At 39.4% G+C, this 20,630-nt stretch overlaps 1 long non-coding RNA gene across 1 annotated transcript; it reads left to right on the top strand.

Moving 5' to 3' along the window:
- Positions 1-1,631: 1,631 nt before the first annotated feature.
- LOC137178533 (uncharacterized) lies at positions 1,632-17,837 on the top strand. The gene is made up of 3 exons (XR_010927114.1): positions 1,632-1,833; positions 12,078-12,222; positions 14,579-17,837. It is a non-coding gene; the product is annotated as an uncharacterized lncRNA (long non-coding RNA).
- The last annotated feature ends 2,793 nt before the right edge of the window (positions 17,838-20,630 follow it).

Genomic DNA, 20,630 nt, shown 5'->3' with positions numbered 1-20,630 from the left:
CTGTGCATGTCATGATGTTCTTTGTTATATCCACTACAAGATTTGGGGACTGAATATTTTTAATAGCTTATAACAGCTATTATTTTTAGCCAGTCCAATTGCCTGTGCAATGCTACAGCTCTAACACCAACTGAGTGAGGGATAAAAATTAGCAAATGAAAGAAAAAGAGAGGAATTGTGTGGCATCCCCCACCTCCTCCTTTCTATGACTTTGCACTTTCTCCTTATTAGTGGAGACGGACCAGCCAGCGTCCTGTCGGGGAAAGCAGCAGCAGCAGTAGAAGCAGCAGCAGCAGCAGCAGCCCAAAACTGTGTCCAGAATGTCTAATGAGAGGTCTAAAGAGATAATTGATGGCGATTGTAAATTTGCTTGCCATTATACAGGCCTTGAACACTTTGGATTAATGAGAATTAAAGATTCAAAAGCAATGCATTTTATATCAATGAGGCAAACAACCCATGGGAGAGGACGATGGGAGGGGAGAAGGGAGTGGAGAAAAGAAAAAGAGAAACAACACAGAGGGGGCAGTTACAGGTCTGAAATCAGCAGGCAGGAAGGAAAACAAGATCAGTCACAACTGATGTTTATGGATATACTGTGTCTTTTTTTTTCTTTTTTTTCTTTTTACGAATAATTCTAATGTTTTTATATTTGTCCTCAATACTATAATGTGTAACCTGTTTTGTGGTTAATTCTACAGGCAAATCATATGTTTTGAAACTGATATTTGTGTGTATACTGGACAATATTGACTGATTTGTATTTTTAGGTTTGAATATGATAATGATAAATGATTTTCATTTTTTGTTTTTTCACCCAATTATCAGTTATTTCTCCTCCAAAACTGATGTTCTATTTGTTGACTGAATTGCACTGTGGCTTCACAAGTCGGTAGTCTCCCTTTTCATCAGCCACCTTGTATGAAAAAGGAACACAATGTCCTGCTGACAGCCTTCAGGCACACTGGGAATGTCAACTCAAACTGTCACTATGGGGACTCAAAGGTAGAGGAGGGATGGTGTGGAGGAAACACAGGGGGGAAGAAGGAGGTGGAGGAGGAAGACGTGAAAGGAAGGATGCCACAACAATCAGCGCCCTGCAGACGGAGGGGCATGCAGCCCTGCTCTGTGGGGGAGTGGTGATGACATCAGAGGAGCAACAGGAACAGCCCGCAGACTCTCACCATGCAGGGACAGGGTGGCTGCACCCAAAGACACTGACACATGGACGTGACCAAAGGAAGAAAAATCTCCCTTCAGCCACATAAATACAAAATGTATTTTTTGTAGCCTGTTGTAATTATTATTAGAGATAATTTCAAACAGAAAATGCAAAACTTGGACAGGCTATATTCATTACTTTTGCTGTTCATCATTCATCTAAGATGATTAACTGTACCAAGGGTCTATACAGTGTATGTATTTTTATTATTGTCGAAGTGGTAGTCAGATCTTTTTTAAAAAAATATTTTTTTATAGTACACACAGTAAAGTATCACACAGTCCTGTGCTGCTTGTAGTCTTAAAGCCCAACTGAAATCACATTTAGTCATTCTTTTTTGCAGTCAAGTAATGTCAATGTGTTATTCAAATGTATTGTTAGCAGTTTTTTTTAGTATTAAAAGCAAAAGGTCTTTAGGAAAATATCAGAAATACTCCTTTTCATGTCAGTATCTGTGTATGATTAACAGCAGCTGGCAGGCTGATCCTGGCAGGGGAACAAGAGACAAAGTACACAAACTTGCGCTGTACCTTACGAGCCATGGGCAGACAGTGTGTTGTTAGCAGTATTTTGAAGAATAAGGACCATACCAGTATCTAAAAGGACTACAGGTATGTTTACATGTTGTTTAATGTGCTGCAGCTGAGCAACTATTTAGCTGCTAGCTTATATGATGTTAGCAGTGCACCTTTCCCCGGTTGAATGTTTGTTTGGCAGCTCGTTCAACAACCTAGACAAGTGTCCATGTTTGTAAGTTACATAAGAAGGAGACTTTAGCAGCTAATGCAGTTGTTGTTCAGAGTCTGTGGCTCTTGTGTTGTGTAGCAGAATGCTGTCTGGCTATTAGTCATTGTGACTGTCTGCCTATAACAGAACGGTGATGTTACTGCTTTATGCCAATATGGTTTAAAGTGAAGCAATTTGATTGGCTGTATTGAAACAAGTTCTCTATCTATGTAATGTAATTAATGAAAAGATGGAGGAAACCATTATGAAACCAATCTTAACTCTCCATTTTGGTGTCCACCCACTCCTAAAGAAAATATTTGGCCTTTTAGTAGCCATTGCTCCACTAAAAAGGAAAACTGTAGAGTTGGGTGATAATTATTGTTTGTCATGATGAGCAATTCTATTCACATTCATGTGTCACATAGTCATTTGATCCATCGTTATTATTAAAAACATTGATTAATCCGGAAAGTACTTAGTGGACCTAACTATACAACAGACCTACAGTATAAAAAGATATTTAGTTGGATGTTCCACCTTTGAACATTTGGTTTCTGTAACACTCTATGCAGCCTTTGTTTGGATGGGTAAGCTGGGCTGTGCTGTACCCATGAAAAGCATTTCCAACCAAGTTACTGTGCTAAAAGAAGCCTAAATTACTCTTGTGACCTGCCTGAGCCCATTTGATAGATAATTCCTTTTACGTAATCATCTTAACATGATTAATAGACTGTGAGAGCCGTCTAAGAGGTGACTTTTGTTAACCTTTTATGGGTATTTCCCTCTAGAGGAGCTATAAGAGGCTTGGCTAAATTGTCTGTTTCACCATCAGGGCCAATACGGTCTGCCAGGGTTGATATACTTCTCTGACGTATTGCCTCTTTTAGAGAGAGGGGAAAATGAAGTCCATAAACCCAAACATATTTCCCAGTAAGCACATGAAAACAGCATAGATAGTTTATTGTCCTCAAGAGGAAGTTCTTCCCCACAAGCAGGTTCAGGCAATTCATGAACACATAGAGTAAGAGTGCATTCCTAAGACATATGACACATAGAGTGCTATCAAAATATAAGCTTGGTTGATGCAGACACAAACACAGTAGCTCCATTATTGGTTTATTTTCTTCATTCAGGAAAACTTAAATAGCCCCTGCTTGCACTTAAAATTGCTCTGCTTTCCTGCTCCAGCTTCAGTCCTTCTCCTCGCACTCAGGCTGCTTCTGTGCGCTTGTGAATCTTCTGCTCTCAGATTTCTGCTCTGCTCTTGCATTTTTTGTGCAATAACCTTGTCAAAATTCCCCAACCAACAATATGCCAGGTGTAGTGTTCACCAATGAAATGATCCCTGTTTCCTTGCTGGCATGTTCGCTTTACTTCTTAAAGCGTCTCGTATGGGCAGTCAACCGGGTTCATCCACTTCCGCCCTCCAGGGCTTAATAAATGTACTTCCCTTGCTTTCTTGTACAACTTTTGTAATAAAAGGACAGTTAATATATATATATCAGTGTCCAGACATTTTCCTTTACTATAATAGTTATATATAATAGCAGCTGTATAGCACACTGGCCTCCTGTCGGTGTGCTAGATGAGGAAATGACGTCATCTTCATGACTCAGGAGCAGGAGTCTAGTGGATTGCCAAAGTCAAGGACCTCGAGCAAGTTTTTATTTTAATGGTGCCATTACTTCCTTCCAATTGAATTGGTTAAGTCATATTTGCAGCACAAGAATATGTTCATGATAATATGCTTGGCTTTCAAGTGTTGTACATGATGCGAACACTATTGCTAGGCAAGTAACAACAAAAAGGATGCCGTCTTAATGTGTTAGCTAGTTACTTTTGCTGTTTGCCATTCCTAAACAACGAAATACAGATTAAAAAAAGAAACACAGCAACATCCATTTTGTTGTTCGTTGCTTAGCAACAGTGTTCATATAATGTACATCACTTGAAAACCAAGCATATTATCATGGATGTATTCTTGTGCCATAAATATTATATACTATTTATCAATTCAATTTGAAAGAAGTAATAGCACCATTAAAATAAAAATAAAAAACTTGAGGTCCATGACTATGGTAATCTGTGTTGGCCAGTCATCTGCTATACTCATGAAAGCAATGTTGTTCTCCTCCAGCACACTGACAGGAGGCTGGTGTGCTATACGGCTACTATTATATGTAGCTATTATAGTAAAAGAAAACATACAGACACTGGTATATACATTAACTGTCCTTTTATTCCAAAACTCATACAAGAAAGTAAGGGAAGTACATTTAATTAAACCCTGGAGAGCGAGAATGGATGAACCCAGTTAAAGACTAACTGTCCGTATGGGACACACAAAGAAGTGAAGCAAACACACTCGCAAGGATGCAGGGATCATTTCATTGGTCAACACTACACCTGGAATTCTATTGGTTGGGGAATTTTGACAAAATCTGACAGTAGAGCAGAAATCTGAGAGCAGAAGTTTCATGAGTGCACAGAAGCAGCCTGAGTGCGAGGAGAAGAGCTGAAGCTAGAGCAGGAAATCTGTGCAACAATATATCTGAGTGCAAGCATACAGTTTTAGCAGAAGCAGAGCAAATATAAGCCCAAGCAAGAGCTATTTAAGTGTAAGGGTAGGGTTTTGAGGAGAGAATTACAAAATCTCAACGTGAAATCAATAACTCGTGCTCTTTAATTGAAAGACCACGCTCTTGAATAAAGATAGGAAAAAAGCCCCATCCTCCATCAGGGTGGAGAGTTGTTGTGTGCACATGCATACACACTTAGAGAGAGTAGGCTGTCACAGCAGCAGGTATCCAGTAACAGTGCAGGGCTGGATAGTAACTACTGCAGAGGTCATTTGACACCTCCTCTATGGAGAGTCAGACGCAGTGCTCTGGCAGCATACTGAAACACTAGTTCAGACTGCCTTGACTACATGCTTTACAACGCTGTGCCATTTGTTCTGAATGCTGGGGCTTAAAGTCACGCTGATGTCTCCCTTTCTTTCTTTCTTTCATCATAATTCCCATGTGCCGTATTTTTTTTTCTCTCTCACTGTAAACACTGATACAAGGATGTACATTCTTTAGAATAAGCAGACCTGGACAACATTTTGTCATTCCACCAACTGCTGTCTGACAAGACATAAGCTCTACTATCAGACAGGCTTATGGTATTATAGAGCTTGGCATTATGGAGTCTATAATGCCATTCAGCATCAGGCTTTCATTTTACATTACGAGGCATCTCATGAGCAAATCTTCACTTGGACTTTCCTTCTCCCCAAGTGATTCAGACATCTATGAAACCTCAGGTGGTCCAGTTTGCAAGAAAGATTTCACAGGATGACCAGGAGAAGCTTTATTGCGTTGCATAAATGATGGAATCTTTTATCCTGTTGGGCAACACTGGACTTAATATACTGGAGTTTACACTACGCGGTAAGGGTTGTGTCCATGGAAATAGAGATAAAACTTCCTTCATTTGAAAACTGGTAGCATACTGCAAAACATGTTGCTGTTGAATTTTCAAGTATAAGTTTTTCATGCTGTGAGCACCTCAAACAACATTCCATCCTCCACCATTGTTTAGACAGACTGCAGAAATATATGCAAGCTTTGTTAAAACCTGGGCAAAACAAAACCAAAACTATACTATATATATATACCAAGATGTAAGTGAAAAAATCCGTATTGTTTGCTATGTATATACAGTACTGTGGGTGAACTTATCCTTTACAAAAAAAAAGGTATAGATAGTTCTCATACACAGATATGCTTCATAGCAATATCCTATCAGTGGCTTCTAGATATGTAAATGGAATACTGATTAAAGTTTGATTTTAGTCCTTAGTACATTTTAGACCACTGTACATGTATCTACTTTGCAGATAGAGGATAACATCATGTCAATTACAAGAAGAGTTTAATGCCTGTTGCTTCACAGCAGCAGGAAGGTCACATACAAGGTTAAACATTTTGTTCACATGGTGACCTCTCATACTAAGCTGGTGTCCTGAATAGAGGAGATGACTGCTGTAATGACAGCAGATATCAATATATCAGAAAAGTGGAGAATATGGATGAAACCACAAAGCCTATTGCCTGCTTGTTTGTGTGTATGTACGATTGTGATGACAGATTTAGTTTGTAAAATATCAGAAGCCCTTTGCAAGACAAACAAACAAGCAGCAAACAAATAGTTCAGCTGGTGATCTGTTGGGCATGTACGTGATCACCAGTGCACGCAAAGATAATTCTGAACCAAGCTTTCATTCCATCAATATGGTTACATGTTCATGTCCCCTCCACCAAACACACACACACACACACAAAGACCAAACATAATAAAATAGTGCTGCCATCCACATATCCACACCCACACGCAACAACATGATGCAGCCCCGCTAATCCGACTGGTCATCCTCTAGGGTCAGGGCTGACACACATCTCCAGCATTCTGACAGTGATTTCCCTCGTGTGCTGTTATGTAGCTGCCACCTCAGAATGCCCCCACCCCTCCTGCACATACACACAGGCACCAGACAGACAGCCTGACAATCACCAGACAGACAGAAAAACAGACAGAAAGTCTGACAGTCTGACATTGCCCAGCCTACTCTTACACCTGTCTCTACAGTTTTCTATCCCCTCCTGTCTGCTTGGCTTCCTCGGCTGTTTGGATAGCTGTGTTGCTCACCATTCAACCCCTAATTGTCTGCATGGCTGGCTTACCTCTCCGGCTTCTTAAGAGAAGTTATAGGAGCAATCTATTGACTAAACTTTGCTGGGGCTGGCTTAACAAGCATTCACTTGCTGATTGTCTAACATCCCCTACCAGACTAACAAACTCCCTACCGAGCTCAAAGGATAAGCGTCTGGCTCTGCACCTCCTAAGTCTTCCCTCCTGCACAGGAACCTGGGGAATGCACAACAGCGAGCCCTTTAATAAGAATATTCAGACAGGCACCTGCAGGGGCAGCTACTGAGAACCACCGCAGGGCCTTTGGGATTGGGGGATTACTGATGGTGATGGGAGACACAAAGCCACTGACATAGAGGTCCTCTCTCTTTATCTCTATATGTGTCTATAATACACTCAGAGATTCCTGATTTCAGCAATGTTATTATTCCAAAGAGCAGTATGCAAACTAAGGATAATACTTTACTCATGATAATAAATTAATGGAAATACGGACATTGCGGCAAAATTGCAGGACAAAGGATGATAATGTCGGTCTGTTGGTTGGTTGGTTGACCACTTTGTTCTTTTGAAACATCTTGACAACTACCCTGGTCATCAAATCCAGCTGCTTTGTCACATCCCTCAACGTCTGATACCGACGCATCCTTTAGCATCTGAGATGCTAATTACTCCAATGAATTACTCCAATGTAAACCCATCCATGTCATTATTAGATGCATTTTTCATTGTGCAATATCACAACAGTTTGTGAAATTTCTTTTGGAAGTATCTTCCAATCAAACCATTATAAATCCCTGTTAATTATGTTTTATGGTATGACACTGCTGTGGTTAAGGCCTGGTTAGGTTTAGCCACAAGAACCACTTGGTTAGGGTTATGGAAAGTTCAAGGTTTGGGTTAAAATGATAATTTGAAGCATGGCTGGAGGCAGGAAGTGACCAGTGGTGTCCTGCTGCAGAGTGCAGCTTTTTGCCATTATCTTATATAGACTTCATCAGTCTCATGGCGTCTATTTCAGAAGTCTATAGAAGTCTATCAGACTACCCTGCACATTGAAAAATTACGCTAAAGGGTATCCGGTGCGTTAAAAAGTGCCTAAGAGGGCGGTATTTGACGAGTTGGGAGCGAGAATGGGATTGGATTGCCACACATTTTGTATGACATTTAGGTTGAGGTTTAGGATGAATCCACCTGACTTTGGTGGTTGAGGTTGAGGCTGACATTTTTGTTTCAATGTCTTAACACTTTTTGAATGGATTTTTATTTGGTACAATTATGTTTGGTGCCCACAGGATAAAACCTTATAACATTGGTGATTCCCTGAATTTTCATCTGGCACATTTCAGTTTGTCCAACACTGTGGTTTAACTGTCAACAGTTTGGTTTCCTTCACAATGAGCATTACAGGCTCAGAGAGCTGCTAGCTTGGCTATAGAGATAATTTGTTGCATGAATAATTCCACTGTGTAACAAAATCTCAAGTAGTTGCCAATGAATGAGCTAAGAACCACTCACTCACTTCTCAAAGGCTTCATTACTTTATGATAACCTTCGTTTTACTTACCATTTATTGTTTCTGCTAGAGTGAAGGAGAGCATCATCTAACTGACATGAAGCAACTGAGCACTTTTCTTTTAGACACATCATTGACACAATTTGAATACATTTTGTCATACATCATTCACATACAGTAGTATCTCAGTCTATTCTCAAATGTAAAATATAACACATAACATGCTTCATTATTTTTAATTCACAAGCCTAATGACTCAGAATTTAGCTTACCTTATTGTTTAGTGTGACCACATGTTCTTCTTCGTAAGGAAACATCTCTCCACCTTCCAAGAGAAAGGGAGGGAAACATTTTCAGGTCAGTGTCTACTGAATTCAAGAAACAAACATCCTGTCAGCCACTGTAAATAGTAAGCTGCTCAATTCAAACAGCTACAGTTTATTGCAAACTTTCAGCCCTCAGGTAGTCACTATCCAGGATGAGAAATCGATGGCAGACTGTAGTCTGGTTTCTCTTGGCTAAGTGGAGAACATTTAGGTCCCCTTCAACAGTAACACAGCTTGTTAATGTGCTTGCACTTAAAATAGGAAGTTAAGAGTCTTATGTTTTGGACTTTTGCCAAATTTGCACCTTAAAAGTTCCATATTTTACACTTTTCCATTGTTTTACTTTAAGTCTTGATATCCATAAGGAGATATTTTCAGGGTTTTAAGTACCAAAAAACATCTCAATATAGTTTTACATCTCCTTGGCTGACTGTTTTCTGAGTGATGCATGCCCAGGCCAACCACAGGTGATGGATTGTAGTCTAGCCTGTAGGCAGGTAAAACCAGGGCTCTGGGCAAAACTCACTGGTAAATTGCATGGGCCACAGCTGAGGATAATGTTATCCAACATAATGGCAGCAAAATGCAGAAGAGACGCTCATGCTGAGCTGAAATGGAGTGCACATAAATTAGGTAGATAACATAAGTAGAAATATTTTGTTTCTTTCAGGAGGGGTGGGGGTCCCATAGGAGGGGTGGGCCACCCCTCCAAAGTGCTGAGTGTTTAGTTGTGACATCACAACCTTACGGAAGTCCAAATTGCTCATTTAAAGGCACAGTTTCTGAATACGGGCTGTGTGCATTTCTCTGTGGACTGAGCGTTTTGATACTTAGTATTACTTAGTAGTATTTAGTATCTGGACCTACTTTATGATCAAAAAAGAAATTGAAATCTCCTTTTCTACAATATGGGACCTTTATAACCTAACTTCATAGAGGGAGAAGCTTGGAATTGACAAAAAATATACAAATTATGGAGTTTTTGTTTGCTGCTATTTAGCATAATGTAATTTTTGTGCTTGACTTCACTGTGATGCCTCTACCTGACCTGAGTTACCGTTACTTTGCTTTTCTCTTCCATTCTTCACTATTTATTTACACCCACACAAAGTATGGAAGGGCAATGACACTAGACAAACACACACACACACACACACACACACACACACACACAAACCTTCTAACACACAAAGGGTGAACAAATATTGTCCTCACACCACAGGGAATTCTATTTAGTTTTATGAAAGTGAGATGAAACCACACATACACACAGGTGATGAGCCAATATTGTCATGACTGGGGGGAGTTGTGTTTAATAATGTACAGAGGGAAAGTGTTTCCATAGGTGGGCGGGAGAAACTTTCTCAGAGCAAATCCTGGGTGCAGAAATCTGTGTCCTGAAGCTTCCATACAGATGGAAGGAGAAGAAAGGCAGAGAGACAGCTGTGGCATTAGATCCAAAGTAATGTAAGCATGAATTTGCTGATCAAACATCATACATAAGCGCAGGAGTATTTTCATAAACGTATATTTCTCGAAACATGCAGCCACAAGCCGTATAGAAAGTAAACCTGTGTATATCACACATACTTACTCCTGCTCACACTAGTCATTAAATGCAGTAAATAGCCAATGCAGTAACTAAGTGTGTGAATCTACTTATTTTGTGGATCATTTCGACAGTGTCACGACATGTGACCCACAGTGTCTCACTGGATCAAAGCAAGGAGGCAGGATATGACAAGTGACACAGAGGATGTTTCAAAAGCCCCACTCACCATGACTCATCGCTAACTGCCCCTGAGGTTAGCATTGCTGTCACTCAAACTGTTTTCCAATCAATGCAACTTCACCATACATAGTTGATTATCGCTTTAATGAGAGAGCCCCAATTGATTTCCATTAGTTTATCACAGGCCTGGGTGCCCCAGAGACTCGGGTTTAATTTTCTTGGTATCCATTTACCCCTAAAGCTGGGCCACAACATGCCACTTATTGGTGAATCATTGTTAGAGTTAGTGAATTGGACTGACATGATTACCTCTAGTGATGTTTGCGTTGCTAGGCAATAGGGGATATAATATCATATTATCATACGTTAGAAAGCAGATGCAAAAGGAAGACTTCTCACCTGTCCTTAGTGGCTTCAGCACAGTCTCCATCTCTCTGCAACACATCTGTCTGTACTCGGCGTGTACGCTCATACACATACACATGCACACACATGCTACTCTTTGCAATCACATCCAATAATCCTCTGAGTATCACTACAACATCAAACACTCAGTAATGGGGTTTTGCATGACTATGTGTAATTACATAATAGCAGTGGGTGAAGCCAAACGATACCCCACTCCCTGACACTGTTGGCAGTAACGTATTACTTAGTAACACATTTGTGTAATGTGATACCTTTTTCAGTGGCGACCTGTTTTGACTTTTCTGACAAAACAAGTAATCTGAATATGTTAACTTGGGCTTCAGGGAACAATGATGGGCATTTTTCACCATTTTCTGACATTTTACAATGAAAAGTTAATTGATTATTAAAGAAAATAACTGTCAGACCTATTGATAATGAAAATAATTGTTGGTTGCAGTCTTACAGTACTCCTAATAATATATAAACTAAAACAATTATTGTCTTAAAACTAGTCCCTTTTCAAGACCAGAGCCACAACATGGAGAACGGAGGACCTGTCATAGCTGATATTGTACTTCAGTGGTACAAATTTCGAATTCAAATTTTCGATTAATCATATTACGGTAAACCAAATGATGTAGAGTACACCTGGGTGTCTGGGGCCCCTGGGCAGTTGCCCGCTTTGCCTAGTTGGTATTCCAGCCTTGATGTTGCATTACTCTGACAATTTGGGTGGTTGGCTTGTTCACTGCTTTACATGGAGTTTGATGGAGAGTTGATAACAATATTATATCTGCAACTGTGCTGTGTTCAGTGGACAGACTGGTCCATGAAGTGTTAGTTTGGCACAGAGGCTGAAGGTGTCAGATGGTAGCTAACATTTACCAAAAGAGATGAAATGTATCTGCGGGTAACTTGAAAGTTGTATAATTTTCTGGACATGTTGCGTGTGCTTAGCTGGCTTGCTAACGTTAGCCAGTGGTTAGCCTACATTCAAGAATCACCTGGGTTTCATTCTGAGTTGTAGGATACGTCAACCCCTCTTCTTCACTTTGTGGACAAGACCTCTGAAGTGCTGCTGAATGCAGTCACCTGTGCTAATGCTAAGCTAGCTATTGATTGACAAATACCCCCCAAAGTGTAGACCGGCTACGTGTTTCACACCAATGTCTCGTTTTCTTTTTTGACACATTATATACAGAAGATGTGATGTGTTTTGGGGGGCTTTGGAGTTGGTGAAGGGCACCTTTGACTGAAATGGTGAGTAACAAATGTAGCCCAATTTAAAGAGAAATGTAACAAATTACCTTTGCTGTTGAGTAATTACTAAAGTAATGTCATTACTTTTTAATAAGTGATTTGCAATGTATAGTTTATTGCATTTTTTTCACGTATTTTGCTCCACACTACTCCTAGATAATATAATACTTGCTGCCACCCCTCTAGTTGCCTCCCCGCCCCCACCCTGATGTCGTGAGCTGATGACAGCATGAGGAATAGCCTACAGATCATCTCCTCTTGTCATTCCTCCAATCGAGCCCCTGCCTCTCAGCTGACTGTGTGCTTGTGTGTTGGATGTGTGCTTAACAAGGTATTTATGTACAATATACATGCCCTGTCTGCATAAATATGCGCTTCAAGCGTGCGTGTGTGAGTGCATGCCTGTGTGTTTGCATTCACCTTATCGCTGTGTGTGTGTTTTATGTCTCTTCCTGCAGCATCACCACACCTACAGTACAGACAGTCTGAGTTAGAGGGCTTGCAGATAGACCTCTGAGTGCTCTCTGCCTCTTCCTCTGTATCCATCAGAGTCGTGATAGAGAGCTGTGAATTTGTCTCCTTCACTCAGATTTATTGAAATGATATACACTCACTGTCTGCTCTTGGCACAAATTTTAGACTGCATTTTAAAACAAGAGCACTTTGCTGCTTGAGAGCATAGCTACTGAGAAATTATTGAGGAAATTTTGCAGAGACTTGCAGATTTTAAACATTATACAAAATATGACAAATATAATATATGCAGATAGAAATTAATGTGTAATGTTGTCTTGAGAAATTTACAGTGAAGGCTGGATAATTACAATCCAGATCAAATTTGAAAGATTTCTCCTCCACATTAAAAACCCACGAGACTCACTTCTCTCTCATGAGAATGACGCTTGACCTTATAATGCAGCCATTTACATATAACCTTAAGCTTTACAGCTGCACCTATCAGAGATGGTTTATGCTAGTAGAGCTGACTGGGTGGTGGGAAGGTCTGCAGCACCAAGGACAGCTCTGGAGTGAGGAAGGCAGTTTGAGAAGGTTCTGCAAGGTTAAGGAAGATTGATATTTATTTATCCTTTATTTAACCATGAAAATAAATTAGCAACAAATTGTTTACAGTGATGGCCTCGTAAACAACGAAGGGTCTTCAGGTGGAGAGACAAGGAGAATAATTTAAGAGACAAAAATACACAAGCTAAGATGTACTTTGGGAGAAAATAATTGGGACTGCTGTTTACACATGGGTGCAACATAGTCTATAGATCATAGGATTTGTGGGATGGTAACAGTCTAGAATGTTAAAAAGATCAGATTGGATGTAATTTGGACAAAACAATATATTCTTAGTTATGTACTGTGCATATAAAAAGAATTTGTTGTGGTGTAGTTAAAAATCCTTCAGTAGTGCCAATAGCTATCAGGGTAAAATGCATGAGTTACTACTAAAATAAAATCTCATGCCTCTTTTATTAATTCCACAGTGCATTAAATAATAATAATTAGATTAAAATTAAAATGTTAGTTACTATGGGGAAAGACTACAAAGTTTGTGAGGAGTTTTCCCCTTAATACAACAAACATCTTTGTAACTTATGTCTCTTCCTCTTTTCCCTCATGATATCTTGAAACTATTAGTTTTCCGTTGGTAAATGTCCCTCCTGTCTCAATCCTAAATCCAGACTTGAGAAATATTTGGTTAATTTTGTCTACAAGGTGGAGTTGAAATCCAGCCTGAATCCCTCTCTTTCAGCATCTTACATAATATATCATGAACCCAGTAACACTTTTAGGGTTCAGCTCCACTACATATGGTTCTTGTTACTGTTTATGTACATTTTTTTCACCAGTTCTTTGATTGCTGGCTCCTTTACTAAACATGTCATTGTTCAGCGTTGATTGATCAAACTTTCAGCAACTACACATCCATCATACAGATGAAGATGCTATAATGTCATATCCTCACAACTCTTTTCTCTCATGAAAAATGATTGAACTTTTGACATTTTTCAGTCTTTATTAAATTGGTAAATATAGTCATACGTACAGTCATGACAGTGTTCCTCAAGGATCCATTGTTGGTCCTCTTCTGTTTTTGGTGTACACTACATAGTTCCTCTGGATCAAGCCATTCAAAACCACAATGTTCTGTATGTAACACTGATAACACCTGGATGTACTTCCCATCAACACCCTTTAATTCTAGCAGTATAGCCATGTTATTGCATGCCTCATGGATATCAAATGCTGATGCCCTAAGAGGTCATCCGGTTTGGCCCATATTCTTCCAGCATATTGTGAAAAAAAACATCCTGCAAGCAATCACTGATGCAGACTTAGGTTTCTATGTCTAGGTTTCATGTCTGTTTCCAGTAAAATGTTTTCTTGCTCAAGAAGAACAGAGTGTTGTACATGCTTTAATTTAATTTGATGTCTTGAGGATGGGGTATACATAATGTGATTTTGTGGTTAAAATTGAAAATGTAATGTGATTCTTTTTTGATTTCATCCTAAAACTTTTCAATCCTCTTGGTATTTGTATTTGCTCTTATTGCTTGCATGGTCTTCTCTGTGAAACACTTTGTAATTTTGTTGTAAAAGTGCTTAAACTATAAATATAGCTTGTCTCACTCCTGCTGCTCTCTTCTACTCTCTGCCTTCTGTTGGGATGTTTTCAGTTACTGTGGAGGATGCAGTCGTCTTGGTGACAACTAGGGGAGGATGACCCCATCTGCAACAGCCATCCAACCGGTCTCAACCAATCACAGATCAGGTTGGGCTGAGGGGCACATCCAGATAGCCTGTCTGCTGCAGTCAGGGTCCTGACACATGCACTCAGGCAACCTTGACTCTCCCCATCCTCCGCCACCTGCTGAAACCAGTCTGATCACATCCTATTACCTCCTGCAGCCCATAGAGACATTGAGGAAAGGCAAGGCAATTTTATTTAGAGAGAACATTTTAGTGCAGGAAAACTCAATGTGCTTTACATTTGAGTGCATACAACAACAAGTGCCATGAGATTATAATAAATAAAATACAGTACAGTATCAGACTGACAACCACCCACCCTCCAAGAGACAGCAACAAACCACAACTGTCCTACAGACACGTGCACACACACACACACAACTAATCACAAGCCTTATAAAACAAAAAAGTGGACACAGTTGTAACAGGTTATCAGGCAGTTTGTTTTAGAGAACAGGAACAATATAGCTAAAAAACATCCTCACCAGATCTTATTCTAGGTCACTGATTACTATGGTAATGGTATAATGGCTGTTTCAGTGCTGAGCTTAGATCTGAAATCTGACTGGAACACTTTCATTATCCAAAAGTTTATATACAACTTTTCCCCAGTATTTTGCTGAGTAAGTAATGTAATTATGACAGCACATTAGCAAGGAGAGGAAAGTGTTCAGTATATGTGAGAAACATGGAAAGACAGACTTAAACAGCATATTGGGGATGGAGAGCTGGTGGAAGAATTCAGCTGCTTGATAACTTCATCCAGATCAGAGTGTGATTTAATAGGAGAAAAAAAAAACATGATAATCTCTGTATATTATATCTTTATGATATTTATAGTAATTTGCAAGTAGCTGAGAAAAGTATGACTGCCTGGAAGATTTCATTTTATTGTTATAATCATAGATTGTGCTCAGCTCTCTTCATCATCTTCACATTTCCAGTTTTTAACAAATATACTCTCTGTCATCATGGCGCCAGAGTGTTCTCCTCTTCCCATGTGGTATGGTCGGTTGGACTGAGTCAGTCCTCTGCCCTTTGTGTCTGAGACACAGTGTCCTGATCTTTCTTCTCCTCATCCTCAGCCCACAGCCAGCTCTCATTACAACCCAACACACTCACCACTAGGCTTTACTGTGACAGAGAGGTCACACTTAATGAGAGCATGTTTCAGTGAACATTTTACAGCTAAATACTACCGTGCAATCATCAGTCCTCTGATGCTAGTGAGTCGATATAAAGATGCTTGGATACTAAGATAACGTCTCTTTATCTGTAACTGTATTTGTTTTATAAATGTAGTAAAGAAATGTGCTTGCTACGTCTGTTTTTATATACCTACCATTATTTGAGCTTTTGGCATGGCAGCATACCATGACCGCTGTTTCTGAGCCCACAAGACATATCAAGATTTTTTTTTTACAGATGTTTTACAGGTAATTGGCTGCACATTATGTGTGAGCTGTGCATCTCACTTTGCTTCAATCACTAATGATGTGTTTCTTTCTCTTCTTTCTTGTTATGCGGTTTTGGTAGTTTGGCTGATTTGAAAGGTTGAAGCCACTGAAATCTGTTGAAAAGGTTAATAACAGGGGAAATGTGCTGTTAATTTAGACTGCAGAATTTGATTTTTTATTCTTCAATATCACCCCATGGTCAGGGAAAAAGAAACAGCAAGAAACAGCCATTTTATGTCCACCCACTAAGCTCAGCTCGGACTGTATTGATTTTTGCTCTGGTGGGCGAGCTTGAACTCCCACAGAATGAATGACCAACAGAAAAGAATGTTGTGTTTTGAGGTAGAAGGGTGATTAAGGGCGAGAGAGATTGGCCTCAACACCGAGGTCCAGCTCAACGAAAGAACACTGCCCTGTTCGATTAGAAATTAATCCACAAAACTCAACCAAAAAATGCATTCCCACCCCTGTTACACAGACATAGAAAAAGCTATGTCAGCACTAAGCCCTGACAATTTACCACTAAATCTTATACATTATGTTAGCATTTCTATTGCAGCACAAGTATAAATGGACTTACAGCATTTACAATCTGTTAGACAACTGAAAGCTTAATGTTGCTATATAAAAATACAAATGAGTTGTTTAAGAGCAATGCCAGTCCTGTGCAGGAAAATCAGATCAGCAGTAACTAGGAAACATCATCACTGACATATCATGTTGGAACACCCTAGTTTCATACACATGCATGGAAAGCCATGTTCTTGAAAAGCACAAGATAAGGCCATGAATTCATATATTTTAACACACACATATCTACCTATGGAATTCCATATGGGTGAAGAAGCTATGATGAAAAAAAGAGGACATGCCGTTCATAAATAAAATCCTATGCTCTGCAAGGATGTAGGTTAGGTGTTAATTTTGGCAAATAGGCAGACTAACACACACAGAGAGCTTGACTCTGCAAAATGTATTTGGTTATGTAACTTGCCTAAAAGCAAATGAATGAAAAACTAACCAATACAGGTAATGAACCCACTGTGTGCTGTTAAACATTTGCAAACCTCACCTGAGATTCTGTGGCTCTGTCCTCTCTTTCAGTCTGGGCTAAACAACTCAAGGGTTTAGAGCCGCTAATAAAGTTTATGCTCCAACCTACAGTATGTTTAGACCATCCTAAAATAATTATATTTTTAATTAACTAACCACCAGAGCTGACCTGAGATCCTGCAGCTCCACCTGCCTGTTAAGATGCTGCCTCGACGATTTTCCTGATAAAGTGATGACATTCACAAACAAACTAATCAGTTGGACAATCTGTGGCTAATTTAACTCATAAATATCATCCATAATATAATGATCCATACAATAATAACTAAACTCCTCATGGTGTTAATTTAACACACATTAGTTCTACATGTTTCTGATGTCAAAAACAATGTTTGGACTAATTGCAGAACATTTAGCTAAGCAGTTTAAGTTAAGCTGCTTAAAAAAGCACACGATGTCCTCCATCTTTCACTTTTTTTCACAAAAATTCACAATAATAAAGTTGGTTGATGTTTGGGCATTTATCATAAATTAGCTTTCACCCCCACACCTGATATACAGTAATATAAGTTGTCTGATGTTAGTTATGTGCAGCATTAGCCCTGCTGGAGATAAATAAAGTTATTTGAATTGAATTGAATTGAATTGAATTACATTGAGTTTTTAGCTCTGTTATGTTTGAATCATTTAAACTGTACATACCAACCGCTTCAAATTCACCACGATTCATTCATCTCTCAGGCGCTGCTGTCAATGCTACAGCTAGCCGACAATGCTTAGTAAAACTCGAGGGTTGCCAGCCCATCAGTTCAATTATACCCCATATCTCTTGCTCTCATCTCCTTTAAAGTTGCCTAATTCCTGGTAACTCAGAAGAAATCAGAAGGGTAAGGACAATTCAGTAATATCTTGACATTGCTAGGGACATGACCATACTCGAATCTACACCTATAGTTGGAGGATATGTCCTTCCCATCCATTAATCTTGTTTTGTCTTACTCTCTCTTTCTGTAAAATGTATTTCCTCCTCTCAGATTGCAACTAGTCTTTCACTTTCCCTCCTTTCCACTCCTATTTCATCTCCATTCTCTCTCTCGGTCTCCACCTCCTCCTTTCTTTCGGCCGAGTCTAACACTTAAACGGAGGAAACATTGTGCATTCCTCAGAGCTGCAACACACCGATCGGTCCTGACACCCTCAAACACAGCCTCACTCTGACAGCAGCGAGGAGCCGCTGTACCCTCCATTCTACCAGCCAGTAACCCTGCTCAGATGCAAATTCAAATGTCAGCTTCCTTTCTCCTCAAAGGCAACGTCAGCTTGGTGAACGAGTGGGATCTTAAAATCAGGTAATTGTTTTTGGCAGATTGTTGTATTTGCTTACTGTATTGAATCAAACTAAGCCACTGGAAGTTGCAGACCACGGAGGCACAAATACACACAGACATGCAACACAGACACAGAGGAAAAACTAAATATATGGGTTTTATTACAGTTTTTCTCCTAAAGCCCCTTTGTGTACAGTAGTTTAATTTATGTGTATCTGTTGAATTATTCTGATTGTATAAGCCTTTCTTTGTAGAGAAAGTAAAACAACCCCAGAGAAAAATGGTGCTGTTTATGAAATTTTCATATCCTAAAGAAATGGATCATTTACAAACTTGTAGTAATGAGGTGATGGTTGAATTGGATTTTAGAGGCAATCATCAGGAGGCACACAGACATCCATAAATTATTTGTAAGTGCTTGGTAACAATTTATAAACAAAATGATTGACAAGAAAAAAACTAACCATCTCAAACTTTGCATTCTTGTATGTCACATGCAGTTCACAATGATATCTCTGATTTTGCTGAGTTGGTTGAAAACTTTTGTCTCCTGCTGACTTTTTTACGTTTCCAGCTGAGGTGTTTTAAATTGCCAATCTTATAAAAGAGGTCTTAGATATGCAGTTGATTATCTACATGCATGATATCATGTTAAAAGACTGAGGCTGAGCTGACGAGTCATGTAGAAGACATGGAAATAAATAAACGGCATTGTAGTGCATTGTAGTATTAGTTAGTCCTTGTATTATGAGGAAAAATATAAGATCAGACTTACTTCAGTCTAGCATAACCCTGTTTTACATACAGTGCTTGTTCATAAAGTTTAAACAGTATGTTTTCACTTCAAGCTTTTAAAAAGAAAGGCTTTTCTTTTGACTAACTGATCACCCTCCAAACTCTTACAATGCAGAGTATCGCTTTCACTACAGCCCATACAGCCCTATACACACCGCTTCAACATGTGGAGAAATCCAAAGCATGACAAGCCTGCTGTGCCTATATGGTTGCTAATGATCGGACAGTTGCTGCCTGGGGGAGCATTGGACTCATCTATATGACATACCCGTCACACTTTTCACTATCATCACACAGTTTCAGTGGTGGAGTGGTCCGACAATTGTCCAGAGGAGGGTTGAGGAGAAGGGGTTGGCTTACACAGGTTGACCAATACAGATAGTGAGTTTGACCCGTGTCAATGTGTCGGTCTGAATGGGGTACTAGATGCCTGTTCTTGTGATACTGTCAGTGTCCCTTTTGTGATAAGGTTAGCTTTTGATTGATTTGTTTGCTTAAAATCCTTTCTATAGCACAGCAGTCTAGTCAGTCAGTTTGATGTGTTTGTATATAATGTTGATGTGACATTCACAATCTTATAAAAGAGGTATTGTGTGAGCTCTCCTCATTGAATGATTGACCCTATTGTATTGGTGTAGTTAAAACTCTCAACTTTCCCCAGGGAAAACTATTTATGGTCAAACCATTGTCATGTCAAGGATTGGGAACAAGGCAGCAGTATGTGGGTATTTTCTCATCTTTCTGGATTTTAGAGGGAGAATTGCTTGCAGTAAATCCAACAGTAATTTCTGGTTGATGAGAAAAATGTCAAGAAATAAAAAGTAAACAGTACATTTTGCCTTCCAGGCTGATCCCACTCATCCACAAGATGTTGGCACAACTTCTACTCTTAGTCTCAAATGTCAAGCGTCTCCAAAAAATATTTTGAAGATCTTGAATAAGTAAAAACAAATCAATGAGTGTTGAAGGCAATTCTGTTTGTTAAAGTACCCTCTTGTCAAAAGGGATTTTTATTTTTCAACCCATATTATTGTGCTGATTAGTTTTAAATTGAAAACTTAATTAAGTTGCCCCTGAGTATATGTACTACTACTCCTCAATTTTGACTTCAGTTGACTTATTTCTCTGTTTGTATTTGTTCATCTGAAATTCGGGGCTATATTGTGTGAATAATACTGAAGTACATAAATGACTGTTTTGAACACAGACACACACGGACGCACACCTTGGACAGTGTTAATATCCTTGTAGCAGCACTAAAAGGCCAGCACAGTTATGCACAATTTGCTTCTATCTCACCAATAAACTAGATTAATATTATTTGCTGGCACACAACCATGTTCCCC

The sequence above is a fragment of the Thunnus thynnus genome, chromosome 3 (assembly GCF_963924715.1).
Source record: "Thunnus thynnus chromosome 3, fThuThy2.1, whole genome shotgun sequence".
NCBI classification, from domain to species: domain Eukaryota; kingdom Metazoa; phylum Chordata; class Actinopteri; order Scombriformes; family Scombridae; genus Thunnus; species Thunnus thynnus.
The sequence above is the reverse complement of the archived record's forward strand: the minus strand, read 5'-3'. Positions and strand labels throughout refer to the sequence as shown.